Consider the following 7,589-nt stretch of genomic DNA (forward strand, 5'->3'; position numbering starts at 1 on the left):
AAAGCAACCCTGGAGTGTGAATTTGGTCGAACACGTTTAAGCTCCAATTTAAGGTTAAACTGAAGCTTAAATGTGGAAATGAGAAAGCAACCCTGGAGGAGAAAAAAAATAGTCGAACACGTTTAAGCTCCAGTTTAAGGTTAAACTGGAGCTTAAACGTGGGAATGCTCCCTGGTGCATTTCTCAATTCTGGCGTTTAACTTCCAGTTTAAGGTTAAACTGGAGGTTAAACGCCACTTTCAGCTTTTCCTGATTTTGGCGTTTAAGCTCCAGTTTAAGCTTAAACTGCTTAAACTGGAGCTTAAACTGGAGCTTAAACTCCACATGTGATATTCAAGCTTCCTTTATTGATTTTGTTGCTTCCTTGCCTAACCTCTTCTTCCCTGAAATCATCCAAACAACTGCATCAAAGTCTTGCAAAATTTCATGAGAAATCTTCCATTCATAGCATTCAAGTAATATAACTAAAAACTCATGAAATTTACATCAAAATCATACTGTTTGGATGGTTCATTGCTTTGTTATTCATTTAACCATTCTTGGTTACTTTAAGCTCAAGAAAATGCATAAAACAACTAAAACTAACAGAAAAATGCTAGTGAAACTAGCCTAAGATGCCTTGGCATCAGTTTTCGAAAATCAATTAGTGTTTTTCAAAATGTTTTCAAAATCTTTTACTTAATTTTCGAAAATTTCTTCCCCTCTTCTCACATCCTTCTATTTATGGACTAACACTATTCCTTAATGCATAATTCGAACTCCATCTTTCTTGATAAGTTCGAATTTTCTAACTCTTCCTTCCATTTTTCTTTTCCTCTGACACCTCAAGGAATCTCTATACTGTGACATAGAGGATTCCATATTTTCTTGTTCTCTTCTCTTTCATATGAGCAGGAGCAAAGACAAAAGCATTCTTGTTGAGGCTGATCCTGAACCTGAAAGGACCTTGAAGCGAAAGCTAAGAGAAGCTAAGGCACAATTCTCTGTAGAGGACCTAACAGAAGTCTTCAAAGAAGAAGAACCTATGGCAGCCGAAAACAACAACAATGCCAGCAATGCAAGGAAGGTGCTTGGTGACTTTACTGCACCTACTCCCGACTTCTATGGGAGAAGCATCTCTATCCCTGCCATTGGAGCAAACAACTTTGAGCTTAAGCCTCAATTAGTTTCTCTAATGCAACAGAATTGCAAGTTTCATGGACTTCCATTGGAAGATCCTCATCAGTTTTTAGCTGAATTCTTGCAAATCTGTGACACTGTCAAGATTAATGGGGTTGACCCTGAGGTCTACAGACTTATGCTATTCCCTTTTGCTGTAAGAGACAGGGCTAGAATATGGTTGGACTCACAACCTAAAGAAAGCCTGAACTCTTGGGAAAAGCTGGTCAATGCCTTCTTGGCAAAGTTCTTTCCACCTCAAAAATTGAGTAAGCTTAGAATGGAAGTCCAAACCTTCAGACAGAAAGAAGGAGAATCCCTCTATGAAGCTTGGGAAAGATACAAACAATTAATCAGAAAGTGTCCCTCTGATATGCTTTCTAAACGGAGCATCATAGGTATTTTCTATGATGGTCTGTCTGAACTGTCCAAGATGTCTTTGGATAGCTCTGCTGGAGGATCTCTTCATCTGAAGAAGACGCCTGCAGAAGCTCAAGATCTAATTGAAATGGTTACAAATAACCAATTCATGTACACTTCTGAAAGGAATCCTGTGAACAATGGGACTAATCAGAAGAAAGGAGTTCTTGAGATTGATACTCTGAATGCCATATTGGCTCAGAACAAGATATTGACTCAGCAAGTCAATTTGATTTCTCAAATTCTATCTGGAATGCAAAATGCACCAGGCAGTACTAAGGAAGCTTCATCTGAAGAAGAAGCTTATGATCCTGAGAACCCTTCAATGGAAGAGGTGAATTACATGGAAGAACCCTATGGAAACACCTATAATCCTTCATGGAGAAATCATCCAAATATTTCATGGAAGGATCAACAGAGACCTCAACAAGGTTTCAACAACAATAATCGTGGAAGAAACAGGTTTAGCAATGGCAAGCCTTTTCCATCATCTTCTCAGCAACAAACAGAGAATTCTAAGCAGAACACCTCTGATTTAGCAACCATGGTCTCTGATCTAATCAAAACCACTCAAAGTTTCATGACTGAAACAAGATCCTCCATTAGAAATTTGGAGGGACAAGTGGATCAGCTGAGCAAGAAAATTACTGAACTCCCTCCTAGTACTCTTCCAAGCAATACAGAAGAAAATCCAAAGGGAGAGTGCAAAGCCATCAACATGGCTGAATTTGGAGAGGAGGAAGAGGCAGTGAACGCCACTGAGGAAGACCTCAATGGACGTCCACTGACTTCCAATGAGTTCCCCAATGAGGAACCCTGGGAATCTGAGGCTCAAAATGAGACCATAGAGATTCCATTGGACTTACTTCTGCCATTCATGAGCTCTGATGAGTATTCTTCCTCTGAAGAAGATGAGTATGTCATTGAAGAGCAAGTTGCTAAATACCTTGGAGCAATCATGTAGCTAAATGACAAGTTATTTGGTAATGAGACTTGGGAGGATGAACCCCCTCTGCTCACCAAAGAACTGGATGACTTGTCTAGGCAGAAATTACCTCAAAAGAGACAGGATCCTGGGAAGTTTTCAATACCTTGTACCATAGGCACCATGACCTTCAAGAAGGCCTTGTGTGACTTAGGGTCAAGTGTAAACCTCATGCCTCTTTCTGTAATGGAGAAGCTAGGGATCTTTGAGGTGCAAGCTGCAAAAATCTCACTAGAGATGGCAGACAACTCAAGAAAACAAGCTTATGGACTTGTAGAGGATGTTCTAGTAAAGGTTGAAGACCATTACATCCCTGCTGATTTCATAGTCCTAGAGACTGGGAAGTGCATGGATGAATCCATCATCCTTGGCAGACCCTTCCCAACCACAGCAAAGGCTGTGATTGATGTTGATAGAGGAGAATTGATCATTCAAGTGAATGAAGAATCTTTTGTGTTCAAGGCTCAAGGATATCCCTCTGTCACCATGGAGAGGAAGCATGAAGAGCTCTTCTCAAAACAGAGTCAAACAGAGCCCCCACAGTCAAACTCTAAGTTTGGTGTTGGGAGGCCACAACCAACTTCTAAGTTTGGTGTTGAACCCCCACATTCAAACTCTAAGTTTGGTGTTGGGAGGTTCCAACATTGCTCTGAGCATCTGTGAGGCTCCATGAGAGCCCACTGTCAAGCTAATGACATTAAAGAAGCGCTTGTTGGGAGGCAACCCAATGTTATATTTTATCTATTTTCCTTTGTTATTTAATGTTTTCTGTAGGTTGATGATCATGAGAAGTCACAAAATCAATTGAAAAAGCAAAAACAGAAAGAAAAACAGAAAGAAAAAAGCACACCCTGGAGGAAGGACCTACTGGCGTTTAAACGCCAGTAAGGCTAGCAGATGGGCGTTTAACGCCCAGTCTGGCACCATTCTGGGCGTTTAACGCCAGAAAGGGGCACCAGACTGGCGTTAAATGCCAGAAAAGGGCAACAACTCGGCGTTAAACGCCAGAAAAGGACACCTCTAGTTGGGGACTCTAGCAAAGCTGAGTCACAATCTGAAAAGGTTCACCCAATTATGTGTCTGTGGCATGTATGTATCCGGTGGTAATACTGGAGGACAGAGTGCTTTGGGCCACGGCCAAGACTCAATAAGTAGTTGTGTTCAAGAATCAACATACTTAACTAGGAGAATCAATAACACTATCTGGATTCTGAGTTCCTAAAGAAGCCAATCATTCTGAATTTCAAAGGATAGAGTGAGATGCCAAAACTGTTCAGAGGCAAAAAGCTAAAAGCCCCGCTCATCTGATTAATACTGATCTTCATAGATGTTTTTGGAATTCATTGCATATTCTCTTCTTTTTATCTTATTTGATTTTCAGTTGCTTGGGGACAAGCAACAATTTAAGTTTGGTGTTGTGATGAGCGGATAATTTGTACGCTTTTTGGCATTATTTTTAGTATGTTTTTAGTATGATCTAGTTAGTTTTTAGTATATTTTTATTAGTTTTTAGTTAAAATTCACTTTTCTGGACTTTGCTATGAGTTTGTGTGTTTTTCTGTGATTTCAGGTATTTTCTGGCTGAAATTGAGGGACCTGAGCAAAAATCTGATTTAGAGACTAAAAAGGACTGCAGATGCTGTTGGATTCTGACCTCCCTGCACTCGAAGTAGATTTTCTGGAGCTACAGAAGCCCGATTGGAAAGTAGACATCCTGGGCTTTCCAGCAATATATGATAGTCCATACTTTGCCCAAGATTTGATGGCCCAAACTGGCATTCAAAGTCACCATCAGAATTCCCAGCGTTAAACGCCGGAACTGGCACAAGGATGGGAGTTAAACGCCCAAACTGGCACAAAAGCTGGTGTTTAACTCCAAGAGAAGTCTCTACACGAAAATGCTTCAATGCTCAGCCCAAGTACACACCAAGTGGGCCCGGAAGTGCATTTTTATGTCATTTACTCATCTCTGTAAACCCTAGGCTACTAGTTCTCTATAAGTAGGACCTTTTACTATTGTATTTTCATCTTTGGATCTTTGGGCGTCTAGTTCTTAGATCATCTTGGTAGCTATCTTCATTCTTATGCTATCTTAGATCATTGGGAGGCTGGCCTCACGGTCATGCCTAGACCTTGTTCTTATGTATTTTCAACGGTGGAGTTTCTACACACCATAGATTAAGGTGTGGAGCTCTGCTGTACCTCGAGTATTAATGCAATTACTATTGTTCTTCTATTCAATTCCGCTTGTTCTTGTTCTAAGATATCACTTGTTCTTCAACTTGATGAATGTGATGATCCGTGACACTCATCATCGTTCTCACCTATGAACGTGTGCCTGACAACCACCTCCGTTCTACCTTAGATTGGGTGGATATCTCTTAGATTCTTTAACCGGAATCTTCGTGGTATAAGCTAGAACTGATGGCGGCATTCAAGAGAATCCGGAAGGTCTAAACCTTGATTGAGAACCGACAGATTCTATTCCGACCTGATTGAGAACCGACAGATGGATAGCCGTGCCGTGACAGGGTGCGTTGAACATTTCCATTGAGAGGATGGGAGGTAGCCACTGACAACGGTGAAACTCTTGCATACAGCTTGCCATGGAAAGGAGTAAGAAGGATTGGATGAAGACAGTAGGAAAGCAGAGAGACGGAAGGGACAAAGCATCTTCATACGCTTATCTGAAATTCCCACTAATGAATTACATAAGTATCTCTATCTCTATCTTTATGTTTTATTCATCATCCATCACCATTTGAGTTTGCCTGACTAAGATTTACAAGGTGACCATAGCTTGCTTCATACCAACAATCTCTGTGGGATCGACCCTTACTCGCGTAAGGTTTATTACTTGGACGACCCAGTACACTTGCTGGTTAGTTGTGCGAAGTTGTAGTGATCACAATTTCGTCCACCACGTACGCACCAAATGTCGTGCATACGCACGATGGTAATTTTGCACAACTGTGCGTATGCACCGTAGGTCGTGCGTACGCACGACTGCATATGCGTGAGGTCATTAATTGCAACCCGTTGGGGGCGATTTTTGGGCCTCCAGAACCCAATCCAACCTATTTCTGAAGCTATTTAAGGCCAAAGTGAAGAGGAATGAAGGGGGGCAATTAGGTTTAGGTTTTTTATGCTTTTCTCTTAGTTTCTAGAGAGAGAAGCTCCCCCTTCTCTCTAGAATTAGGTTAGGTTTAGTTAATTTCTCTTTAATTTCAACTTTTAATTATTGTTTTAGTGTAGTTCCATTTATGTTTTCATGCTTTCTTTTTTCTATCTTTTTCATTTCTCTTGTATTTCTTTTATTTTGTCACTTTTATGTTTATGGATACTCTTGTTATTTTAATTTCATTTTATGCAAATTTATGTTTCCATGTCATTTATTGCTTTTTGTAGTTGTTATTGTTATTTTCTTGCTTTGGTAGCTTTAGAATTTATTTTAATGAAATTTAATGTTATTTTATTTTCAAGCACACCAAGTGTTTGATAAAATGCCTGGCTTAGTTTCTAATTAGTTTTTCTCCACTCTTGGCTTGAAATTGTTGGTTTTGGTGATCCTTGAGTCATTGATGTCCGTTCTTGTTTGATACATTAGAGTAGTTAGTTGATTTGGTCTCCATTGACTCTATGTGACCCCTTAGTGTTGACTGATAAACCATTATTTTTTTATTTATATTGTGTTTAATTGAGTGGTTTTATCAAGTCTTTACCACTTATTCATATGATTAGCATGTATTTACAATTCCTTCCCAAAATTGTTCCATGGTTGAAAACCTGCTTCCTAGAGATCTTTTTATGGTGTATTTTAATTCTCCTTTATACCATTCGATGCCGTGATCCGTGTGTTAAGTGTTGCAGGCTTCATAGGAAAGGAATGGCTTAGAGAATGGAGAGGAAGCTTGCAAAAAGGGAAGGAGCACAATAAATAAAAGAGACAACCAGTGAACAGCGACGCGCACGTAAGGCTGACGCGTGCGCGCGATTTGGAAAAAATCACAGTGACGTGTATGCGTGCTTGACGCGTACGTGTGGATTGGAGTTCGCACAAACGACGTGAGCACGTGTGCGATCTGCAGAAAATTTAGAAAACGTTGGAGGCGATTTTGGGCCACGTTTTGACCCAGTTTTTGGCCCAGAAACACAGAATAAAGCCAGGGAACATGCAGAGACTCAATTAACAAAATACACAACATCTATTATTCCCAATTTTAGGATTAGATATAGTTTCTAGAGAAAGAGAGAGAGGCTCTCTCCACTCTCTTAGGTTTTAGGATTTTAGGATTAGCTTTTCTTATTTAGTTTTCTCTTCTACTTTTAATTTTTCTAGTACTTTAGTTTATTTACTTTCCCTTGTTGATTACTTTATGTTGCTATTTGGTTTATGAATTCTCATGTTTATATTGATTTTCTATTATTGCAATTTGAGGTATTTCATATTTATGATTTTATTTTAGCTTTTTACACTCTTAGCTTTGGTTGAGTAATTGGTGACACTTGAGTTATCAAACTCAGCTGATGATGGAAAATTGGAATTCTTTGCTGATTAATTTGAATTCCCCTAACTCTAGTCTTTTCTTAGGAATTGACTAGGACTTGAGGAATCAAATTGATTTATCCACTTAACATACCTTCATAGTTAGAGGTTGACCAAGTGGGAGCAAAAGCCAATTCTCATCACAATTGATAAGGATAACTAGGATAGGACTTCCAGTTCTCATACCTTGCCAAGAGCATTATTAGTTATTAATTTAATTTCTTGCAATTTACTTTTCTTGTTCAACCTATTTAAAAACCGCAAAAAAGATACTTTTTCCATAACCAATAATAAGAACACATCCCTGCAATTCCTTGAGAAGACGACCCGTGGTTTGAATACTTCAGTTATAAATTTTATTGGGTTTTGTTACTTGTGACAACCAAACTTTTGTACAAAAGGATTCTCTGTTGGTTTAGAAACTATACTTACAACGCGATTATATTCTTGTGAATTTCTTTACCGATAGAAATCCGATCG

The 7,589-nt window shown here is 39.3% G+C and overlaps 1 non-coding gene across 1 annotated transcript; it reads right to left on the reverse strand.

Moving 5' to 3' along the window:
* Positions 1–1,429: 1,429 nt before the first annotated feature.
* Positions 1,430–1,537, reverse strand: LOC112799407 (small nucleolar RNA R71). The gene has a single exon (XR_003200989.1). It is a non-coding gene; the product is annotated as a small nucleolar RNA R71 (small nucleolar RNA).
* Between the last annotated feature and the right edge of the window lie 6,052 nt (positions 1,538–7,589).

This window comes from Arachis hypogaea, chromosome 4 (assembly GCF_003086295.3).
Source record: "Arachis hypogaea cultivar Tifrunner chromosome 4, arahy.Tifrunner.gnm2.J5K5, whole genome shotgun sequence".
Classification (NCBI taxonomy): domain Eukaryota; kingdom Viridiplantae; phylum Streptophyta; class Magnoliopsida; order Fabales; family Fabaceae; genus Arachis; species Arachis hypogaea.